This window comes from Falco punctatus (assembly GCF_963210335.1).
Source record: "Falco punctatus genome assembly, chromosome: 3".
NCBI lineage: Eukaryota > Metazoa > Chordata > Aves > Falconiformes > Falconidae > Falco > Falco punctatus.
Genome location: NC_137582.1, coordinates 87815142 through 87840783, shown reverse-complemented (window position 1 = coordinate 87840783; position 25642 = coordinate 87815142). Strand labels below are relative to the sequence as shown.

Sequence of the window (25642 nt, the reverse complement as noted above, 5' to 3'; positions counted from 1 at the left end):
CAGCAAGTAGCTGATATTCTTATTATGAAGACTAAATAACCTTCCAAAAGGAACAAGCTCCAGTACATACCCTACTTTACAAATGCAGATTATTTAGCTAGGAGTCCTCAGGGGAAAAACAAAAACAAAAAAAAACCAAACACCAAAACTAGAAAAACAAACAAAAAAGAAAACACACAAAAAAGTTCTTAGGAAGTAGAAGCCAGGGGCTTACATTTGAACTCAAAATAGATACTTCAGAAAGTTGACAGAAAACCTGTAGGTCCCATTAAAGCAATCTACAAATCTCACAAGTTGTATGGTTTTGGTATTTTGAAGAAGGAAGGTTAAAGGATTCTTAAGTGAACCTTTAATACAGCTAGCATACATTTAATGGCAATAATTCAATGAGTACTGAAAACCCTATTGAGTGATTCAAAATGCTCGCAGCATCCAGATCTAGAATTAGAAAGAGTGCTTCCCTGGAGAAAAAAAAAAGATGTGTGGGAGGAACTAGTGAAAAGCATTTATTTCCTCAGGGTACGTGCATCACAGGACAGCCACGCCAGTTTTTAGCTAAAGTAACTAATACATACAGATATAGCTCAACACACACATGTAATACACTGTCCAGAAACAGTTGTGGGTTTTTATCCTTTAAGGAAATGATCAATCTGAAAGAACTCCAGAATCCAGTAATCTACAGTTAGCATTGCTACTTGGCTAGTTGGTTTCGCTCTTTTGCCTCTCAAACAACAATATGCTATAGGGACAAAGGCAGTACCAGTAGAAAGCCTAAGCTTGCATATTAAGCATTTAAAATTTGATTTTTAAGAACTGTTTCTGAACCTTTTTCATCTTGGCTACTTAAAGTGTTTCCCACACACAAAGGCCAAAAGATTTCCACAACAGAAGAGAACCTGATGAGATAGAACAACAAAAAAAGTTTAAAAACTGTGGAGAATTTTTTTAACTGTTCATCTAAGCTATAATAAACTGAGAAAAATAAGAAAACCAAAATACTTGAATTTCTACATGAAAGCCACAGTAGTCACAGACACTCACCCAAAACATACATTCATACTATCAGAAAAAATATCACTGAAACCTTGAACTGCTTTTATGGTGGCACGTAAGAGGAATGGCACTGCCTCAAAATACTAATTCTAAAGTTAACACAGAATCTGTTACATCAGCCTGCTGTCCCATTATTTCTAGCAGTCTGAGCAGCAACAACAGCTTTCTCGATAGTCATGTCTGCTCTGAATATTTTTATGAAATTAGTCATGATTTGGGACAATTTGTGAAAACACCAAGGATTAACACAATGGGAATGACATCATGACAAACCCTTTATGAAGAGGGAAATTGCTCACAAGGCACTCAGATTAAGAAACCATGCAGTTATTGATTCAATTAAAGATGTTTTCTGATACAGCAAAAGCTACTTTTAATTTCCAAGGACGACAGTAATGACCTTTCCCCACTCTGGGAAGTTACGTCAACAGCACCCTTAAAGCATTTGTCAAAATAATTGTGTGTAATACCATGGGACTTGCTCACATGCAACATAAAAAATGCACCAGACAAATAATAGAAAAATATTATTTTAATTGCTTAGGCATCAATAATGCAAACAGAAGCATGTTAAATTTTCCACACAAGTTATCCCCCTGATTTTCAATAGAACTATCCATGTGTGTAAAACTCAGGGTACAAACGCATGCTACTGTGATTTGATGGTGGATGGCAACCCTGGAGCACAGATAAAGGGCCTCTCTTCTCATCATTAGCTACTAGGAGAGTAACACAGTCAGAGACAATCCAAATAGAGGACCATCTCCGTTACACTTGCAGCTGTTTCCAGGCATACTTTCCCAAGATTTGCTTTTGCAGGTTTACTTTAATAATTACTTAGGAAGCAGGTGGTAGCAAGAACTCTCCTATGCTCAGCTCAAGTTTGGCCAGTTGTAACACTTCTTAAAATAGCAATTAGTCTCATTCTAATAGGGATAAATGCTGAAAGCTTCTAAAGTGGTCAAAAGGAGATTAAATAGAAGTAGTGGTTTGGGTTAAGCAAAATATTGTGCTTTCATTTCCACCTTTTGTAAAAAGAAATAAGAAAAACCATTTTATAAGGTACATAGGTTATTTAAAGTAAAAAAAAAAAAAAAAAAACAAAATACATCTGCTGGGGGGTGGGGAAGGAGGTTTTCATAGCTTTTGAAATTTTTTCTACCTTTCTCCACAAGGAAAAGGTTTTCAATAAACTGACGATATTTAAATGTTAAGTTTAACACATCTTTTGTTGTGAAGAACTATTCCTTTTTAGACTTTTTCCAACTGGCTGAAAGTCATCCATCGGCCCAGTTTTATATGTTTCCTTATCTTTTTTACTCAGTTTTACCTATCACTATCTTACCTTATTTTCTTCCTAAAAATCACACATATACCTTCCTGTTTTTTCAAATAAAAGAGAGTGCATACTTGTAGATCTAAGCGTCCACGTAGACTCTCTGAAATTTTAAGTTTTATCTTCCAGCATCATTCCATTCCCTCTCCAGTTTGACTTCTTCGCCAAGCATACCACTGAAGACATGAGCCAATTACTAGCATTCAAGAATAAAAATCTTAAAATATCTTCTAGGCATGGAGTTCATCCCTTAGCATCCACATGTTTTCTGCTACTTTTAAAGCTCTTTGAACATGTTCAAAAAAATTTGTCCTCTGCTCTTTTCTAATCACTCCATTAATTCACTCTTCACAAATTCCTCTCCTAATCCTTCATTCCATTTCGATACAGCAATTCCTCATCTCAAGCCTCACAAAGCTGAAGCTGGACCACTAAATATCAACATTACTCATTTCACTTCCCTCTCCTACCTCTGATCCACATCAGCAAAGCAAACAAAACAATTTGGTGTGATGCAACATTTTAATCCTTGTAAAACATTTAACATGATCATATCTGGTCTCTAGTGATGCCCCATTGGCACTACAGCAAGTAACAGGAAAACACCACAAAAGATCAAGCTAGACAGGAAAGACTTCAAGGTCTCTGCCAATGCAGTGGAAGAACAGCAACAGCAATTTCTGGGCACAAGTAGTATTTTCTTTAGCAGAGATACGACATAATAACTAATTTTCTGCAGTATTATTGTTCCTGTGCACATAGTTTTTTAGGTACTCTCCTGTATCTTGCTTTAACAACTGTATATACACAGCTCCTCTACATTTCAAGCAATGAGTGTAATGGACCTGCCTGGAGCATTTTGAGCAGTAGGACCAAGAAGAAACCTATGCAGAACAGTACAACACAGCCCCGAGTACAGCCTACTGACAAATGACCTACAAATGGCCTTCAGGAAAGTCCCAGAACAGTCAAGGCAGTTAATGAAATCTAGACCAACTCAAAGGCACTATTTGCGTGGACAATGCTGTGAAGATTTAGTAGTCTTGAAATCTTAAGTGTTTCACCATAATTGGTGTACAAGCACTAATTTGATCTTAACATTGCTTAGTGGCTTGGACACCAGAAAAATGTAGTCCATAAAGCAGAATTTGGAACAGGTTCATTAGACCCAAACATAGATTCAAGCATGTCACCACAAAGCATACCTGTATGGCCACTGTCAGCCTCACCACCAGTAGTTCTACAGAAACTTTTAACCAGATCATTGTAACAATTGGGGGAAGAAGGGCAAGCTTCAGCAAGGTCAATTCCATATCATATTAAAAACACACAAACAAAAAATACAGGAGTCTGTACTTACTATTACCTCCTATTCATAAGAGCAATCACACAAAATCAGCTATGAAGATGAAGATTTAACAACACAGAACAGAAGTCCAACATAACATTTAGAACTGCTGTAACAGAGACAGTCCAAAAAACTATCATATTTCAAGTGACAGCTGTGCATTAAGTACTCACATTATATGCACATGGGCACCACAGTTCCCCCCCTCCCCATTTCATTTTGATTACGTTTCAAATCCTTTCTCAAGACCCACTACTTTTATCTTGCCTATCCAAAGCTGACCTCAACTCAGCAACCCACAAAATCTACTCTTGATAGAAGTAGTAAAATAAGGGAAAGTATTAAAACAATCATACTTTGTGCACATTTATTTTCACAACTTACTGCAGTCCTCACTGTTCCTGTACTTCCATTCTGTGATCTCTTGCTTGGTATAATATGACCAATATTCTGCTCCCACTTGAGAATTCAGTATCTATTTCAACAGAAATAACAAAGACTTTTCAAAGAAAAAACTTCAATGCAAGCGCCATTTATCTCCAAAGAGCCACACAGATAAATACGTTACAGAACTCCAAAATTTGTTTCCTAGGAAGGGAAGCTCCTGTATTCAATACTCTCCGCAGATTATGAAACAGTTTAAAGGTTTTGTTTGCCTTTAAGAGAAGAAAAAGCTGATTCAGTTGTAAAATGAAGCAAATGATACACACTCCTGTCTTTAAGATTCCCTCTTCCCTTCTGATGAAAGGAGAGCAAGGCATAAAACTAGCTGTTGAAAGCAGTGAAACAGCATGAGACAAGCAGTACTGCCACCACACAAAGAAACTCTCCCGCTTCTACTAAGGTTGAATAAGCAGGGGCTTATAGCCTATGACACAACTAGACTTTCACTTCATTTAAATCCCCAGCTGAGAATTAATCATCTATGCTGCACACCATCATCTTCTAAAGGTGCCTAATCTCCTGAAGAAATCCACTTGTGGTTTATTTCACACAAGTAACAAATTTCCATCAACAAGGGAATGAAATTCAGAGTAATAAAACCCAATTTCTTATAAAGATGAAATACTGATGCAAACTCCAGGCAGAAGTTGGGGTAAATGTGTATTTGGCCTTGTATCCTGCTCCTTCAACTCCATTCTTTGACTAAGTTTTACAGGGGCACTGACTATGCTATTTTTGTTTCTGTCCACAACCCGAGAAATACAAGTAATAAACTCAAACTAACATTCACAAAGCATTCAAGAAAAGACAGAATATTCCCACAGGATAAGCACACGCCATATAGGTTTTTTCCCCTATTTCTCTTATAAGCTTCAATCCTTTAACTATGCCATCAAAATACGTGGGCAAAACAAAAGGAATATTATTCACCTCAAAATGCATTGATTTTTCCTGATCACCATTGATTAATTAGTATGTCCAAAACCATTTATGTACATAAGCATTGCTATTATATGCCTTGGGGCAATCCTCCTCCTTGGAGGAGGTCCCCCCCTGCCATTGACCAAAAATCAAACAATTTAAAAGGCAATGCTAAACAAGAAATTCACAAAAATCTGAATTTATTAAGATTATCCCAATAACGAGAATTTAGTATCTAGTCTGACTACATACTTTTAGAACTGATTAAACAGAATTTAATACAAATGATGAGGAAAAGATTTCCCCTTGCCTCCACATCACACACGTGGGTTTTTTTAAGATGACCTTAGTTCCCTAGACCACAGCAAACTGCTTACAACAAAAATAATCTATACACATGGCACAAATGTACACTCTAAGCTTCACCTTATAGCTTAAAGGCTCCCTGAAAACTCAGATGTAGCACTAAAATGTTAATTTCAGCAGCTTCTGCCTCTGATTTTAACATAGTGATTAAAAAGCTCTCAGATCAATGAGTTTATTCTTTACTTTCATAAGGAACATCTCAAATGCTGGGTGCGTCATTAGTATCAGTTTCCAGCAGAGGCTGTACAAGTACAGACAGCCATGCATACCACATTGTCTTCACACACATTTTCACTGAAGATTACTTAATTCTGTTTCCCCAATCTCAGTACTGATTTATTCCTTCCATGACAAAATGCTCAGAAACATTTTGACTTCCTTCAAAACAGATTAATTCAAGCTACAATTAAGAGGAAGCCTACTGGTGCAACATCAAAATACAAGCTATCACACTGAAGAGTGAAAGACAAAAAGAAAGTATAGTTTCACCAGAAGTTCCTATTAATTCTGAAAGCAAAGCTCAGTTTATTAACATGTAATAAAATAAAGTCATTAATTAAAGAGCAATACCCAAAGGAACAACAGTCATCCTCTAAGGCCACTTTATTAACTTGTTTGCACAGTTTAGAAGTCTTGCATGTTCTCTTCCATGAAATTTGTAAAGTGCACAAAAAAGGCAACTAAGCTAATTGTTCTAATATCAGCAACCAGTTTACAATTCTGTTTTTCAAGTCACATCTAGGTAATATCTGCATCTATAGAAGAGCATGACAGTTTAATTTATGGAAAAGATCTTCTCCCCATGACCTTTACAGCCACAAGTGAGAACAGCATTCCACAAAGAAAATGATGTTTTGCCTGCAACAGATTTACAAAGGTGCACAGTCTCAGGCAATAGCTAACAAGTTCACAGCAAGGAGCTGCTTACAAGAGCTTGGAGAAAAATATCAGTTGCTGGGGTTACTATCAATTACCTTTTGACTATTGGCATAAACCTGAAAATAACAACCTCGCATTCTTTACCTGTTAGCATCACTAAAATCAGTGCCAGACAGGACTCAAGAGGTCATCTTGTCCATCTGCCACTCCTGAGGTGGTGATAAACAGCATCTCTTTTCTGACAGATGTCTAATTTGTTAAAGTCTGTCATTGACAACAGTCCCTTCCCTAATCTATTCTAATGGTTTGTTACTCTTAGCATTAGAAGTCTACCTCCACAAGTAACCCAAGTCTTCAGTCCTATTATTTCTCAACTATTTCTTGGTTTAGCTCCCCTAACCCTTTATCTTCTTCATCCTTGCTGAAGCCTAGTGCATGTGAATAACTTAAGACCACACTGTAGGAGATAAAAAGTTAAAATTTCTATTTTTTCATTTCTTGTGTGTCATTCTTGGATATCTTCTTCTACTGAAAGCATCCAGAACAAATGAAAACCCTTTCCCTACCCAAAATTGAACACTGTATTCTAACTAAACAGTACTGAATTCAGTTGAACAGTTACTCCAAGTATTTACTCCCTTGCTACACCACAGTAGAGCATTTTTTTCTGCACCAGCAGAACAAGGTTAATCACAAACTGAGCACCAATCAATCAATAACGTGCACATCTCAGCTTACTCAGCTCTTTCAGAACTTGAAAAGTATGCTTCAAGCAGACATTTGAACAACAGAATTCAAAATGCACTAAACAGAGTAGGAAGAGCAGCTTGAGTTGAGAGGCACCAGAAAAAGTACAGAAAACAGCCAGCTTTGTGATTTATACAAGCTAAAGTGAAAACAACAAGATAATTAATAAACCAACTGGAATCTAGAACCCTCTAGGATATAGTGCTTAAGCCTGAAATAGAAAGTGAGAGCTGATAACAATTCCAAATTATTTTAGCCATTAATTAACAGCATTCCAATAATAGTGCTGTTAACACAAGAGTGAGAACAGAAACTCTAATTCGTAACATTTGCAAAAAGCTTCACTGCAAGCAGGAGACCCTTACATGTCAGTACTGTGTAAAGGTTTCCTGGGTGAAGGGTGGCAATGGAAAACTAGTTAAAAACATAAAAAAAAATTAAAATTTAAGTCTTCAATACAATTAAAAATGCAACCCAGAGATTAAACCCCTCCAACTTGTGGCTCATCACTTGGGATGTACATTTTTATATCCATATTATCAACCAGGTTTCCCCCCTACTCATAAAATAAAATGTAAGTGCATTGTATTTAGTGAATGCAAATGCAGTTCTGAGTCACACCTCATGAAAGGTTCACATTTGTTAGTGTACTTGTTAATTAATTGCAACGACCATGCCAAGGTTCATTGCAAGCACTAAGATGGCACCTTAAATGAACAACTTTGATCTAACATCATGGTTTCTGCTTTTCCTTATGAAGGGCATTTCAAACCCCTCTACAAAAAGCACTTCAGAATTGTCATGTGTTCCTGTGCCAGTGGACAACACCTGAGCAAAGCACCATCATTATTTTAAGAGGGAAAACAACAGCGCAGCAGTTAAATTAGTTCAGTCATCAAAAGAGAAAAAAAATAAGCCACAGAAGAGGTAGAAAGAAAATTCTTGCCTCTTGACTTCCAATACTGTGGCTGTACCAGTGTTTCCTGCCTCTTTCTACCACTGGTTAACAAAAACAGTGGTATCAGGCACAAGAGGTCCTAGGCACTGACAAAAAGACAAAAATAGCTCAAGTACTGAAACTTGCTGGGGGAAAGGAAGGTAAGCACTAATACAAAATTAAAGAAGTATAAAGTTTAACTTCTCTTTGTAAAGAGTTCAAGCAACTGAACTATGAAGGTACCTGTTACACTTTTGTGTGCTACTACCTAAGCAGTAAAATCACTTATGAAGAATTATCTCTGCCTTTAAACAGCATCTACTACAGAAAAGCATCAGTAAAGAAGCAAAGGGGATGAAGGAGGAGTCGCTAAAACCTGAGGCATAAGCAGGCATAAAAGAATGACAAGAGCAGCCCCCAGCAAAAGGAATTTCTGCTTGAAGAAAGGTATTAGAAATGGGGGGGGAGGGATGACATGGGACACAGAGAATGACCAACAGCTAGTGAACATCTTTGTTAATTAACCAACATAGAAAGGAAATGTACTTTTAAACACTAAATTTCTTTTTCTCCTTTCTGTAGTAGTCTTTACTTGAAAAGAGCGGGCAATTAAAACTCCAGTATTCTAAACCACAACGTAAGACAATTTTTCCCTCAGAGGACAAAGATTACAACTGCCTCGTCCAAAAACGGAAATCAAGAACTGATACCTGTGTGAAAATAAGAAAATGTCAGTAGTTTTTAAGCTTTCACACTATCTTTCATAGAAAAAGAAATTTAAAGAATACCTAAAATCAGTAAGAGGAAATTCTCTTTAAGATCACAGAAATCCTGAACCTCAGTGCTACAGAGTATTACTGAGGACAAACTTGCCTCAGCATTCACACTGAATGTAAAACCTACAGCAGACAGGATGAAACAGGTATTGATTGATATCAATCTCCACCACTGGGTATAACTCAGACATTGGGATTTATAAGTCTCTTACCAGCACTTTCAGCAGCAGTAATGTTGAAGGCAGTGCTAGGAAATTAAGTATCAAATGTTGATGGACCGGGAGACCTTACTGGCTACCGCACATCCCATGGACTGTAGCAGCAAACACTCCTTGCAGCATTAAGACCAATCTGGGGTAAAAAAGCTAGGTACCTGGTTAAAGGGGTGCATTCAGGTCTGCAAAATACAGCATTTAGCTCATTTTGAGCTTCTGCCACCCCCTTGCAACCAAATTATTTGCTATCCTAGCAGAAAGAAAACAGGGAAGAGTAGCAGCTCCTGCTTCCCATATTAAAAAAAAAAAAAAAAACACACAAAAAAACCCCACACCCACAACACAAAACAGACCAACAAAAAACCCACCAGCTGCTGCTTCGAATCCTTCCCATGAACTTGAATCAAGGAAAAATTTTATCTGCCTTCCAAAGGATACTTTATAGCCTCAGATGGTCTGCTCCTCCTCCCCTCCCCCAAAACAAAACAAAAGCAGGAATTGCACATTTTCATGTACGGGTAAACAATGAAAACCCCCAAGCATGGCAGCAGGAAGCAGGAGCAGTCAGTAGAACCCTCTGACCTCTTTCTTACTGTCCCAAACAGCAAAAACAGCTTCGGCTCTATCACAATCCTCTGCAAAGGCAATGAAAAGTGCCTCATTTAAGGAGTCTTGACATACACACCGTCTAAACACATCTAAATTTATTGTTTATCAACATACCGAGAACGATAGCAGTGACAAGGAACATGTAATCTCCCATTACTGTCTCCAGGACAACTGATGCACGTGTTTTGCTTACACACTTCTGGTCAAAAGGAAGGAAATTACTCCAGGGTCTTAAAATGAGTTAAATTACAGTTCCATGGGCAGGGAAAGGGCCAAGATTAATCTTTAAGGATTCAGCTCTAAACTGACCTATATTACTCTCCACGAAGTTGGAACCCTGCAGCAAAATGAAACCAAGTTGAACACTTGTCAGTTCCCCTTCCCAGAAAAAAAAAAAAATACTTCAATGCAATAGGAAGCTAACAAAAACTACTTAAACTTTTTCTATATGCCCTTTCTGGACTGAACACAATAAAAAAGGGCAGAGGACCAGCGCAGAGAATTAGAGGGTGGAAGAAACAGTCTTGAAGTCATAGGGGACAAAGGAAATCCGATACAGGAGAGTTTTACCTATTCAGCTGTGGACTGCTGCAGACCTAAAGAAAATTTACACAAACTCACAATTAACACCGGTGCAAGCAAATCATCAGATGCTCTCTAACAAAGCCTGTTGCCTTCAGCTTTCATTATTTACCTCTTTCATTCTGATTTTTTACTTGACAGAAATTGCATTCACAGCTTATAAACCAGGTTTCAGAAACTATTCTCCAATTTCTTCTTAATCTACGAACTACTGACACCACCTCTAATCTGCATCTCCAGATTTCAAGTACTGTCAGAGCCAGAGAGCATTCAGTTTCTGTGGTTCTTCTGCCATCTCTGAAACTATTTCTTCCATAGACATGATTCCCTGTGTCAGCTACCTCCAATGACACATCCCTCTGACAAAGCTTTCAAAACATGCCCTTGCAAATTTCAGCAGTTCATACACCTTTCAGCATAACACACCTGGGTAATCACAACAGTCTAGAGACTGTATCTGCTTTATACAAATAGAGAAAATCAGATCAAGCCAGCTGAAGTTTTTTGTGCTTTTGGTTGTTTGATTGTAGGCAGGGGTTTTTTGCATGTGATTTTTTTTATTATTTAATCACTTTCTACTCATGAAGACATAATACTCAAAAGTCCCCACCAGTTGCAAGACTTGCATATCCCAGTGTCAGGATCACTAAACACCGAGCAAGCAACAAACTCCTACCTTCAGAAGCTCACATGGTAGAAAAAGTTACAAAAATTTAGAATAGGGAAAATTTAAAAAATTAAACCTAAAACACAAAGCCTGCAGGTTTTACAAGCTGTTCAGTCCCTAAATAGCCACTTTCCTCAACAGTTCATCTGATTAGCCATCAACTACTACCTGAATATGGAGAGCTGGACATCAAAAACAAGAGCTATTAGAAAGATCTATTTCATCATCTCCACAGAAGTCCTTCCTCTCCTACACCAAAAAGACTATTTAAAACCAGATATCTACCTGGATATCACATTTTCCATTTAATTTCCCATTCTTTCAACTTCATGTCTTCCCAATATATACAATAAACCTCATTCATTGAACACTGTGGTAGAACACACTGGACTTCTGAGGTTCCTAAGTAGCAGTCATATACAAATCAAGAGACTCACTTGAAATTCATAACAATTTATAAACTTGAAACTTGCATTAATCTGCATTAAGTTCTAGGGTTTTTTCTAAACACTTCAAAATATAAAAGACTGCTTTCAGTACAAAAACCACTATCTTGTAGAAGTTGCCATTCAGGGAGACAAGAATCACTGTGGTTCAGATGCTAAATAAGTAGATGCGGAATTAGAGTTTCAGTGTTCCTAAATAATTTCTGCTATCATTCCATACAAGAGTTCAAAGTGATACAGTAAGGAGTTGTTTGCTGCAGTTTTTAAAACCCTAACATCTAATTAAAGTCCTTTCAAGAAATTTAGTCAGTAAGTCCATGTTTTCATGTTACTCAGCAATGGTACTTGAAACTTCAGAACTAATACCAGATGAGAGGAAGAACAGATTTAGTCTGGAAATCGCATCTGATGGAGCTAAATATCAGTCACACACTTGAGTTTTCATTGACAAAACCATACCTTAAGAACACAGAAAGTTCTCTGTTACAGCAGGAAAGACTTTTCCACAAATCCTAAGAGATATAAAAGGAATGGAAATAGCCTGTATTGTTACTATAAATGTTTTATCATATAAAAGACCGTACTGCTACACAAGGCAATGCCTACCAGGGGAAGAAAAAACCCAATCATTTTGTTATACAAATGACAAGATATGAGTTATTTCTTGAGTTACCCTCTTACTGAAAAAAAACCCCACCATATTTATACATGCATAAAAAAAATAGAAGACAACTCCTAAACCATCAAAGTCATGCATTTTACTACTTAACCTCCAAAAAGCACTCCTGCTTTTCTCTGCTCCTATCATCCCCCCCAACAAATATCTATTAGCTTGGTGGAACTTACAAAACCAAGATTCCCCCATTCAACTATTAGTCATGTGGTAAAAAATTATATCAAAAAAATAAAAGCAAAAGCCCTTTCAACAGCATGTAAAGTACTTTGAAACAAAGTTACATCACTACATATGTAGAAGTTGTAACCATTTTTAAAGCTATTTCAGCAAATTACACATTCAAGACACACCAGTGCTATTCTAATATTCATTTCTTGATTAAGTACTCCAACACACTACTATGTTAACTACATAAGCTTAGTACTTTTAATAATACCCAGGGCTGAGACTGAATAAAGCTTGGAGCTTTTGACAGATAGGTATTATGCCATCTTCCTCTTATGTGTAATTTTAACCTTCACACAAAATAAAAGGTCAACGAACATAAACATCAGTCCAAGCCATGTTGTACAAAAACTGGATTTAAGACATAATAGCACCAAAGGCAAATTAATTTCAGAACTGTTTTTCTCTTGTTGAATATCCTGTAGAGTTTACAGTCCTGTGAGTGAAAATGTGTGCCAGCAACTAGTGTCTCTTCCCTCTTTTGGGTTTGTTTGGGTTCTTTTGTTTGTTTTGTTTTGTTAACAGCACCCCCAAATTTTAGGTCCATTACATTTATTGCACAGGCTCTGATCTCAAACATACACATATATATTCTTTACAGAACCTCAGCCATAATTAAAACTTGCTTTGAGAAAATGAAAGGCTGTGGACCCCATCCACAAATCACACCATACAGGCAAAGGTGTTCCAATAAAGATATGAGGTAGGATAACAACCTGATTTCCAAGGTAACAAAAAAGGAGCCAGGTAGAGAAAGGAAGTGGTGGAATTTTGGACATCAGTAAGATAACAAGCTCTTCCAAAAAAACACGCAACATTTAATATTGTCTGGCCTCAATCCAGTTATGCACTTGACCTTACTGAGGTTTAATAGAATCAGAGATGATAAAGGCAGATTAGGTTTGAGGAATGTGGGACTTTCCCCATTAACACAAGCAAAAAAGAAAAGATTAAATGACCAAAGGCCAAAGGAGTGAATTTTTAAGGGACACTGCAATACCACTTCACTCCCAAGCTAACATTCACATTAAATACTTCAATATGAATCCCCAAGTGTTTCTCCTTTCAAGTGAACTTTTTGTGCAACACATTTACTACAGCACTGCTATTATCCTAGTCAAACTGCCAAAAACTGAGCTGCAGGCTGACGCTGCTACCACACTAGGGCCTACAGGATACACTCTGCTTTCAAAGCACTTAAGTAAGACTGACTACACGTCAACTAACACAGAAACAATGTAGTGAACAGTCTTTCAGCCAGAAAAAAAAAAGGACGGGGGAGGGGGGAAATCAAAGAGAAAGACTATAACTTATTAAAAAAAAAAGCATCATCTGAGTAAAGGCTGTTGGGAAAGAGAATGAATGTGAAAATTGGCAATATACAACATAGGCTTCAAAATTAGTCCCAGGGATTCGAAGAGAAAGATACTCTGTTACAGCTACAGAAGTACAATCTGCACCATACTACAAAAGCAGGTTTACAACCGAAAAGAAAAAAATACCAGATTTCCTCAAGAAACACAAAGGCTCCCCTATCCAACCCAACTTCTGTGGTACCAGCCGGGTCGATCCAAAGCCACGCTAAGGAACACTCGCTCCTCTTCCCCGCTACAGATTTCAGAGGCTCTCGCCGCGCTAAAACGTGTCTGTGCCCAAAGAGCTGCCTCTGCTTCTCTTCGGATCACACAACCTCACTCTCCGGCGAGCTCAGTAACAGAATAAATCAATAACAACAACAACAACAAAAAAAAGAAATCACCACACCAAAACCAAACCCCCAAAAACCCCAAAACGCACAAAGAGAAGAAACCTTAACCACTTCCCCCGCGCTCCCACCCAGGCTTTAAGAGGCAACCACAGATTTACCAGCACGCCCGGAGAGAGGAAGGGGCAAAGCCCGGCTCCGGCAGCAAGGGGACACCTTCTCCTCCCCCTCCTCCCTTCCCTTTCCCTTTGTTTACTTTACGGACCGTCCCGCTCCGCCTCGCCGAGCCGCGGCCCCGCCACCGCCGAGCCGCCAGCACCTCGCCACATCCGGTGGGACCGGACCGGCGCGGCCGCCCCGGCCCCGGGGAGCAGGGAGGGCCGGCCGCCAGCCGAGCCCCCCGGGCGGCGGGCAGGGCGGAGGGGCCGGCCGGCTTCGCCCCGGGGAGGAGCGGGGGAGGCAGGCGGTACACCAGATGACCTCTCCCCGCAGGCTCCTCTTCTCCCATTCCCTTCCCATCCTGCCCGTCCCACCAACACCGCCCAGCGCGGCTCCCTCGCAGACGCCGCTGGCGAGGGAAGGGAAGCGGCGCTGCCCGGACCCCCAGCCCCATATCCGCCTTCCCCCTCGGCCGGCTGCAGCACCTCGCTTGCACCGCGGCCACGGGGCGCCCTCAGCCGCGGGAGGCTTCCCCGGCCGCGGGCACCCACGGCTGCGGTTCGTGGGTGCAGGTACGTGTGTGCGCTCACACAAACCCCGTGGGAGGATGGGGTGTCTCCTGTGCCCCCTCCCCGGCGTCCAAGGCAGCCCCTCCCGAGCAATACAGAAGAAACGGGCGGCTCTGCCCCTCAGGAGACGGGGCCGCCGTCGCACCCCGAGCCCGGGGGGGGGGACACGGGGGACACACACGAAAGGAGAACTCGCTGCCCCCCCCACACCCCTTTCCACCGCTTCCCTCCCCGTTACGTAAGTTAGGGCCATCGGGGCCGCTGCGCCTTATTCCGCGGGTCCCCCTCGCCCCTTCCGTCCCCTCCTCCTCCCCTCAGGCAGCCCCCGCCGCCAGCACTCACCGCGCTGCGGGCAGCCTCCTCCGGCCGGCGGGCGGGCGGAGGGGCCGCGGCGAGCTGGGGGCGAGAAGCAGCGAACTTGTCCCGCCGAGCGCCGGCTGCTGTGGACGCCCGGCTGCCGCTCGCTCTAGGTGGGTCTGCGCGGCGGTGCGGGCAGCTGCCGCCTGCCTGCCTGCCTGCCCTCCCGCCCGCCCCGGCCACTCCAGGCCGCTCCCCCGCCCTCCCGGCGCGCTGCACCATGGGATGCGCGGCTGCCCTCTCTCTCCCCCTCCCTCCCCGCCCAGCTCGCTCCCCACACTAACATGGCTGCGGGGGATGGAGAGGGGGCGGGCTGCCGCCCCTCAAGCCGGGGGCGGGGGGGGAGGCGCCCCGCCCCGCCCCACCTGCGCAGGCGCGGCGTGCGGGCCTCAGGTGGCGCGAGCCGTCAGTCCCCCGCCGCCGCCTGGAATCCTGTCAGGGGCTGAGCGCGGCGGTGGTGATGGCGGCCGGGCGCATCCCTTCCCTCCGCCGGCCTCAAGGGGCTCTTTCCTGCCTCCTTCCCCGAGGCAACGCGGATCCTGAGGGGCCGGGGGGGTGGGGGGTGTTAGCTCGAGAAGAGGGGAGGTTTAACCTCCCTTGTCCTCACTCCGCTTCTCAGTGGCGGCTCTCAAGCTCGGCTCCTCGGTGTCTCCCTGTTCATTTATGACCGGGCGTCCCAGCTGCCTGGAGGCATGAAGACGCCTCAGACAAACTCGCTCTGTTGGCTTGTTCTGGGACCTCTGGCCTTGCTTCATTGCCACGGCGGCACCGGTTGGCACAATTGTTCTCTTGTTTCAAGACTAGGATATTCTTTCAAGAAAATACTTGCATATTTACTTACGTATGACCTCAGTGTTTGCGTGCTTGTCAGTCGTTGAGTATATTTAATAACCTAGGTCTGAAATAGTCATTTTAAAAGTCCGTATTAAGCCACCGCTTGCCTCTAGTGGCAGTTGGACTCCCTTTTTGCTCCTCTGCATGCCCCACGCAGCCTGAGCTTGAGCAGATCCTGAACCTCCACCTCTGGAAGTTGCCAGTGTGTCTGGAAACCTGCAGTAGGATGCATTTCACTTTGGATTAAGTGTATCTGGAGCTGACTTAGCTGGCTGGGCTGCCTTTATCGTTGGTAGAGAACTAGTCACTGCAGTGCCATTTGGGATGCGATTCATCTGATCAAATATGGGTAGTTTAAGGTAAGACATGTCACACTCTTAAACTTACCTATATTTATTAGTTTTAGAGGTACTATAAGGACACTCAAGGGAGCCATGGTTAACAAGTAGGCACCTAGATTGTATATCCAGTTTTTCAGGTGATTCCCACCTAAAATGTCCCAGGCCCCTATAGGAGCCAATCCATCAGGTAAGCTCTGAACAGGATATAAATGCATTGAGCACCGTACAAAAATAAGTCCTAGAAATGTTCTTTTTAACAGCAGTACAGTAATCCTAAGCATCTTTTATAGAAAAATGCTTGGCCATTAGAGGAGAGAGTCCTTTAAGCCGCACAGTGTACGCTGGATGGAATAGTAAATGCACTCTACTCTTTCTACTGAAGCCGGACCACTATGCAGAAATGAAGGAAGGAAGGAAGGAAGGAAGGAAGAATGATTTCAGTTATTTTATAATTATTGGTCTTGGGATCACTATTGATGCTCTTGCCAGAAAAGGTAGAAATGTGCTAATTAAAATTACTGATGACAGAAAGTTGGGAGACATCAATAAAGAGGATGTTCACAGGAACACAGAGGAAAAATTGAGTGCTCTTGAGGACTGAGATAGTAAAAATGGAAGGAAATGCATGAGTAAAACAGGAGTATATTTTCTGATTAATATACAGGGAAGGGGTGGCATAAATACTGGAAAGAGAAAATGAAAGGGAAAATGGAGCTTCATAAATTTTTATTATATGGTATTTAGCAGTAGCAGGGAATTGCGCTAAATGACCCTTCCAAGCATTTGATCCCAATTATGAATCATTTCTTCTTTGTCTCAGCCTTCATCTAAAGATGTCAAAGTGCTCTAGCCTCTAAGCAAACTTGTGAAGAAGATAGCTATCCTCATTTTTTGTACTGGAAAGCTGAGGCAGTATTTGAGCTGCCAAATTCACACATTATTCGCTTGATGAACAGGCCTAAAAGCAAATAGCTCCTCTCCAGGGCTACATCCTACACATACAAGATAGTAGCAATACCTACTTTCTGTCATGTGTAGTATATCCTATTGATTTTATATACAGGTTTAATAAACATTCTTCAGGTATATTTTCAAATGTCCTTGCTTTAATAAATAATTACTATTCCTGTGTGTTTATAACTATCCTCTGCAGGTTCCCTGGGCAACATCAGTGTAACCAATTCTCTTCGTTTTAGAGGTGAGAAAACTAATAAGAGACATGGGTAATTTATGGAGGAGACAGAGTAATGCTACAGCAATGGTAGAACTGTGAATCTGATTCTTATATTTTTGCTCAATCTTTTAATAGCTACACTTGTTCATACAGAAAAGCGTGCTGTCTGTAGTCTGTGGGAACGTACCCATTGATTTTAATGGGATAAAGGTAAGCCCAAAATGATAAATCAAATCGATGGTTTGTAGCAATTCCTGAGAAGTCTCTGTTTCAGGTCCTGGTGACAAATTTTTTTGTTGGTTTCTTGTTACTTTCTTTCATCAGCAAGATACTTGTAAGAACTTTCATCAGCAAGATACTTGTTGCCTTCATAACAGACTGATTTTTATAAAACACTTGCAAGGAAATCTTTCTTATATTACAGAAAGCAGTTTGTTTTTAGTCAAATGTAAAGGAAGTTCCATAAAAGCTGATGATTCAAGCTCTCAGCTGGGAGAGGGGAGCTGTGTTGCTGTCCGATGGAATGTTACATGATTATCCAAAATGATGGCTTTAGCAGAAACTCATGAGACTCAAGTAGGATGAGAATCATGGCTTCTGTATGGACTATAAGGCATCCAGATTAAAATCTCTGCCATTCCCATGCCCCTCCCCCCCTGCCCCCAACTTCAGGGCCCCATGCAAACTAATTGCCTCTGAGAAAGACACTTCCAGAAGCTCATACATCCTACCTATTGAGAATACCATGAATCGCTCTCTGATTACCCCTATTTTTCTCAATTGTCTAAGGGAGAACCTAGGTAATTAGCCTAAATCTTTACATCACTGAACTTTTATAACTTGTGATTTGCACCTTTGTCTTCTAAGATTCTTGTTTTCTTCTGATTCTTGAGAACTTGTGCAGAAAAGTTAAAGTTAAAAAAGTTAAAGTTTTCTTGCCATGTCTGTCTACACAGAAGTTGTTGGTAAGTGGAAAAAAGACTATCCCCTATGATTTATTATCAGATGATTAATATTGAGGTAAGACATTCAGTTTATTACTAATGGTATTATTTGCCTAGTCCATGCCATTATCTCATTTAATTTACAGTGATTATTAAACCTGTGCTGCATTGGTATAGACAAAAAGGTAGGAGACTTCATTATAGTGTAGCATGTATTGTCTTTCCTTTTATTAAGTGATAGAGCTGGGGGAAATGGCTCTAATGAGAGCTAGCTCTTTCCAGCATTTTGGAGAACAGCTTCAGTCTGGCATATTCAGCTTTTCTGCAGAATGGTAAATATTTATTAAAGCAACCAGAGTGATCAGGCTTATTAAAGACAGGTAGCTCTGAACTGTGGGGCTGTTTCAAGCTGTGACAATGAAATGCAGAGGGATTTGGGAAAAAAGGAGAAAATGGCAAGATGTTAAGTATTTCACAATATACACAGTAACATTCTTCATTGTAAGAGGGAATGTGTAGATGTCTTTTTTTTTTTTTTTTAATCATCTAAATTAACCTGAAATGAAGAAGTCTTCAAGTGCATTCGTAAGGAGTCTACATAGTACTCTGACCTTGGTAAGGAAATGAATATAGCAGATAAGTAGATAGAAATAAAATGACAATGCCTGTCATATCAGAGTTACAATCTGCTGCAAACCTGATGGTGCAAGTTTTTCTGATGTGGGAGTTTTCATATTTAGTTTGTAGGGTCAGCAGCATGGGTTACCTTGAGGGACCAGGTCCTACCTACATTTAACAGTGAATAATGCCACACAGATGGAGGATGCATGTTACAGCAGTTAGAGCCACAGTGGTACATGCAGCCTCATGGCTAGAATTACAGACTTGAACAATTAAGGGCACCAAAATGTAAATAATCTTGATATGCACATCTCTGCTGCTCTCTGGATTTAAAAAAAAAAAAAAGACAAACCATTATATTAGCATTTCTGTGCAGCACCTAGAGTAGAAATGGAATGGAAAGTCACAAATGGAGGTTTTTCTAATTTATTAAAAAACAAAACAAACCACAAATTCTTAAGAAAAGCTCCAAGACAAGCTGGCAAAATTGCACAAGATCAGGAAGAAATTTTCAGGTGGAAAAAACTACCTACCAGCTGGGAGACCCACTTGATGAGTTGCTGTTATTAACTAAGACCTCCAAAGCAAATGTTAATGTGTTAATTAGAAGCAGGGTAATAACCTCCCAGATTTCCCAGTGGGAAACAAAAAAACCAAACCAAACCAAAAACAAGACTATTTTTTTCTGGCTATAACTGGTTAAAACCAAACATGTCAGCAAGGGACCCCCCCGCCCCCACCCCCAGTACTGCTTCTTCATTTTCTGAAGCGTTTGCAGCATTGCTGCCCAATTGGTAATGTAGACCACCTTACCTGGCATTTCAGCATGGTGACTAGATGGAAGCACGGAATCCAGAAGTTTATCTTTCCAGAAAATCAAACAAAATCTCTATCCTGACTGGTAGCTTTGATTTCTAGAAAGAAAGAAAAAGTCCCGCATTGGCTTAGACTGGTTCCAAGTAAGAAAAAAGTAAGAAAAGGAAATTAAAAGGGAAGAGGAGAGATTCATTTTCTGTCTGTCCTGTCAGTATAAAAACACAAGAGTCTGAATGAGCTCTCACATGGAGCCCTACTCATTTTATTTTGGCTCCCATGATAGAAATCAATTTTTTTTTTTTTTTTTTTTTTTTTTTGCTAACCAACCTTCAGACAAACTTGTAGCCAAGCAAAATCAAACCATATGTTTTAAAATTGCATTCTGTTGAGACCAAACAGCATAAAGGGATGTAGCTCTTACGGACATTTAGGAAACACTTGAATTCTTTGACTTACCTTCTGCAGTTTTTTACCATTTGGATGCCTTGAGCTGTGTTGCATGCTTTTCTCAGGAAGGCTCAAGAGAGATGGAGGGTATTCAGGCGTATGCATTATCCGCGGGGCTAGCTTGTGGGAAAGCCAGGACTGGAGCCACAGTACTTACATTCCAGGAGCGCATTTGATGACTTTCCCGGTAAAGACACAGCCTTTCTTATCTCTCAGCTCTGAGCCAACCCACGATCCTTATATTTTCATTTAGTATTCATAAGAATTGAAAAAACTCCTTTTTTTTTTAATTATTATTTTGTCTTTACACGTTCTGGTTCTTTGTGATTAATCAGATCAACTCAGCTTTTTGCAGGAACTGTGACAGTAGCGTCATCACTCTGTTCTCTCTCAAATTCCTCCCAAAATCCCTTCAGCTGCTTTGGTAAGCTTACACTTTTACTGTGGAGTCCCTTGATGTGTAAAATATATGTGATGTTTTGATCAAAGGAGTTCTTGTACTTAATGTAAATTTCAACACACTTATAGCAGTCAGATGTGAATGTATAGATCTAATCCTCCTGTTCACCACTGGGCCCACAGGACATCAGTGCAGCTAGCAAGGAGGGCAGGGATGATTGGTGAGGAATATTTTAACTTCTATATTTGATTTTAAGACTGCGTTAAGCTTTATCCATTTATGATAAGATTAACTAATGTTCTGAACACCTATCATCTGAAAGGTTACAACGATCACATTTGGGAACAGTTGTCTTTTTTTCTTTCACATTTTTTTCAACATCTGAGCGAATGGCCAAAAAAAATCTCCTTTCTGCAATCCTTTTGGCCACTTTAAGTGGCATTTTAGATATCAGAGAATTATTTTCTGTAGATTTATTTTCAAACACAAAACCAAATACATTAAGTAGGGAGACTGTTTTCTGTGGGGTATTAATGGTCATTGCTGACCAGTCTCATATTCAGTGAGTGATTTTGAATGTATGTGAACATTGGTTTTTCTGATGTTTTGTTTATTTTCCAGTCTCTGTTTATTCAACTGTAGTATCTACAAATTTATCAACGTAATTTTTAATTCTAGGTGGAAGGAGTTCTGAAGAGACAATGCCACCTTGGAATCTGTCCCAGAATCTTGAAGACTTTGATACTACTTTGATTTGGAATTTAGGAGTGGCATACAGGACTGGTAGTTGTTCCATATGCCTTTCCAGTGAGTTACAGGGTTCTTCTTATTTTCCCTGAAGTTGTGGCCCTGGAAATTTACTCTTTCTCTCCTCTCTAACAAAAGAATAGAGATGAGGGGCTCTAATTGCTCCATTGGACCAAGTGTCATTGGCTTTCATAACTGTGTAGGATGTGGTGAAGAGGACATGTTCTAGCAGTGACTTGTGGGGTGGGGTGAGTCTTCCTATCCTGTATCCTGTTGCAGAGGCAATCCTCCTGCATTACATTTTCCTCTTGTTAAAAAGAGTTACTTTAAGTTACAGGCCAAGATACTGCTGACCTGTATGAATTCATTTTACAATGGCTGTGTAGAGAGTCCCTGCTGTCTACATGAAGTCATTACTTGGGAACCACTGAATGAGTTACCTCATAAATTTAAGTCAGCCAGCAGAAGGCTTCTGTCATTCCTTTGATTTGTTCATCCTGTGCTACTTTGAAAGGTGGAATAAAAATGGAATAAAAGAGGATTGTAATTTTCTTGAGTTCAGGTCCTTGCTCTTCAGCTGCCTAATTAAAAATCGATCATTTATTCTCCTTTAGGATTCTGCAAAGAAAGGGTACTGCTCTTACAAGTTTTTGAAGGGAGCCTCTGCAATGGATAAAATACAGAGCTAATTATCATAGCAGGTACGTTTAGAAGACAGCAATGCACTGGAAAATACTTTCTTTGCAGGACTGTTGGACTCGTGCATGTCCTCCTGTTCTTTACCCCTTCAGTACACTGCCTGACATTCATTGGCGTGTATGTATTTGCAGTATAGAAAAAGAGATTTTCTGAATTGTCATCTTTTCCATGTTACATATACAGTTCTGCCTACTAGTTTTCTCAGTACAGGCATAATACCTTTTCATCTATTGGAGGTGTTCTGTGAAGTGCCGTTGTATCTGGTTACCTCAGCACCACACTTGAGTTTATTTGCTTTGTAGGAAGAACATTGCACACAGAAAAGGGGTACAAGGGAAGACCTGTGCTTTGACTTAAATCAGCGTGTTTTGCTTTGTGTTGATGGCAGCACATGTAGGGGCGAGTTCATGCTTTAGAGTAACCTCTGAAGAATAGACCACGTTCCTTAACAATTGTGTTCTTATAAATCCTCATGTTGTCTGCCATTTCAGTTTGACATAGCAAGCGATGAAAACAAATATATCTCTTGGGTTCCTTTATTCTGAAAACAACTGCTATAACAGAAGGATCACAGCCAGATTCATTTGGGTTTGCACAAAGATTTTTGTTCTTTGTGGCAATCTAACATTTCTGCATCAAAGTCCCTATTAGCTATAGAAAAGTGAACTGACAGCAGCTGAGTCATCTAAACCAGTTTTTAATCAGAATTTGCTCTTAAAAATGTTACTCTCCCCTCCGCCCCCCCCCCCCCCAATTGAACCAGTTTAAAAACTGTGACTATTTAGCTTTATAACAGAATTATAGCGTTGAATAAAGGCTGCTTCAGGAGCAGGAAGAGAGAAGTGCACTGAATTATGGATTTCTCTTTCTAAAAGAGTCAAAGATTTCTTTCTTATGGATGTCTGCCTCTCTAGAAAGTTATCCAGCTGCTTTGGTATGCAGGAAGGGCAAGAGCCTTGTAAATATGATGTAGATTATTTCTTATTATTTATTTAGAAACATTTTTTGCACATCACAATATTAACTTTGTAAGAGTATTACTTTTCAGCATAATACACATACATGCGATTGAACTGTCAGATGGTTTACTATTTAGAAGAAGCAGTGCCGTGTTAGGTCTTTTTTCCTGCTCTGAATTTTATGTGGATTTTAATATCATTTAGTGTTTCGATGCCTCCAGTTCTAGTCTGTAAAATAGGTGTAGTAATTTGATAGCTATGGGAAGACACTGAGAGCTGCAATTAGGAGAGTTTCAGAAAAGAGGTTGAAGTTGCCTGACCATTGATGACAAAGTGTATAAGCCAGGGTTTTTTCTCTTTCTTCATACAGTTGTTGTTTCCCCAACCCTTTTATCTGTATCTTTGAAAAAAACCTCCTACAGTTTCAGTGAAGGACTGGAGTTGTGCATAATGGAGAAACAAAGATTTCAATACTGGTTTGGTTTGATGTTGCTAGATCAGCTCCTGTGTCAGACTTTAAAAAAAATATCTGTTTATGTTAGGCTAGTTCTAGTCTGAGCTGCTTTGTTTATTTACCAAGCAGGTGCAACAAGTGTAGGGGTTTTTCAATCTCTTGTTGGTTACCCCAATGCTGTCTTTCACTGTGATTTAAATTAGATTAATGCAACCAAAATGTAATAAAATTAAGTTATAAATTTAACAAAATATGTAATAAATATGTAATAAAAAAGACCATTAAGACATTTGAGAGATTTTGCACTTAAAAAGCAAATTCTTGTCTGTAGAGGTACATATTGGTTGCCCTTTGCTGTAAGGAGAGAAGCCCTGCAATATGAAAACAGAAACTCACAGATGTTGACATCAAGAATAGAAATAAAGTCCATGGATTCTAACCAGGTGCCAAGGAAAATATCAGTATCTGCAGAGAATATTGTTTTCTTTATGTTCACATTGAAAGTATATGTAATTTTTCTGGGAAACGTATGATATTTTGGGGATATTTATATATTTTGTCATTGTTATGATTTAATAAGGAAAAAAAGTTCCTTGAGCATGTCAAGGTATTCCAGTGACTAGCTCAGAAACTTGGAAGCAGCTGCAAGAGCCACCAGCTGAAATGCCTGGGTAGGCAAACAAAAAGCCATATGCTGTTTGCAGCGTTTGCTCCAGATACTAGCATCTGGGCTGCTTGGCAGGGATACCTCTCCCACCCTTCCTACAGCAAGAGACCACTTGTAGGCTTTAGTTTTATTTTATAGGGTTATCTGTGTACTTTAAAGAGTGTCTGCCTCTGTTAATCTTTCTAATGTTTCAGAAGTGAGAGTTCAAGAATAATTAGAAGCTTTCTAGTGCATTGAAAACAATTGTCTTTGTTAAGGACCAGATGATACCAACTGCCATAATATAATACGATTTGTGTACACAAGCACTATGCACACTGCAGTAGTGTTCTTCTGTGCATGTGCACATGATTCTAGCACGAAGGGAAAAATGTATATGATAAATATAAAGAGCATATGAAAGGAGTGCAGAAAGTAGGATTTTGCTGTAGTGTTATTAGCTCTAAATTAAAACAACAGTACATTTTAGAGAAGTTTTGAGTTTAACAAGTTTTAAGATTGCTAGTAATACACTAGATTTCCAAGGCATTCCAAAATTTTTAGATAGAAAAAGAGAAACAAGTTACTGAAAATCCCTGTAGAGTACCCAGCTTCCACTTCCATGCCAAGCCATGCAGTTTTACTTAGTTATGTTATAAAGCTGAGACTGGCTTTGCAGGTTTTTTAAATAAATCCTGAAGATTTTTTTGTTTTGTTGAAGACAAATTGCAGCTAGGTTTTTTAACCAGAATACAGTAAACCATGGCAATAGAGCTTCTAGAATTTCAAGTTTATCTGTAATTTCCCTGCAGTGGAGAGAACACCCTTTCTCTAGGGCTGGTGAAGAGTTAGAACAGTCTTGTTTACATCTAGCAAAAATTATGAGAAAGTTTTTATGTTGATAGATCCAGTCCCTGCCTTGCTTCACTCAGTCTCTGCCTGAGAAGTTCTCCACAGGAAACAAAAATCAAAAAGAACAAATTCAATAGCAATAGTAGTGTTATTTTTAAACTACTGTACTGAACAATGTCCCCTCAGTAAAAGTAATACAAATACTAGACTATTGACCACAATAAATGCGGACTAGTTTAGAGTCTATTAGGCTTCTGTTTTCTTTCCTTACACTGCAGCTGTAGTGTCAAGTATTAGAATTACCGGAAAGTCACCTGTGGAATATTTGATGTGCTTAAATACAGGCTTGGTGATGTTTATTTTTAGGTACATAGATCAGCAATCCTTCATTATTTTGCCTTTTCACTCTAAATTAAATTATTTGTCTTGAATTTCAAGAGACATACTTGATATGTTCATTCATGACCTAAAATAATCAATGTGAGCCCACAGAGGAAGAGATAAATATAGGAGAATGGCTTTTACTACTGTTAAAACTGGCCAAATATTTGCAGCTTTGCAATGATTCATCCTTTTTCCTCTCTTGTTCAGCAGGATTTTGAAAGAACAGACTAAGGAAGGAGCTAATGATACTCCTAATCCAAACCAAGTCCTTTTTTTGTGATTAATTTTATCGGAACCAAACACT

At 39.9% G+C, this 25642-nt stretch overlaps 1 protein-coding gene across 5 annotated transcripts in view; it reads right to left on the bottom strand.

The window, feature by feature from the left end:
• PTK2 (protein tyrosine kinase 2) overlaps positions 1-15250 on the bottom strand; it is a 224227-nt gene extending 208977 nt beyond the window's left edge. For 2 of the 5 annotated variants that reach the window (XM_080381071.1, XM_080381072.1), the window contains exon 1: positions 15006-15250. The gene's annotated coding sequence lies outside the window, so the exon portion shown is untranslated. Of the gene's footprint in view, positions 1-14096; positions 14116-14200; positions 14425-15005 lie in introns of those variants that run through there. The other 3 variants (XM_080381085.1, XM_080381086.1, XM_080381087.1) reach the window with 3 other exon arrangements.
• Between the last annotated feature and the right edge of the window lie 10392 nt (positions 15251-25642).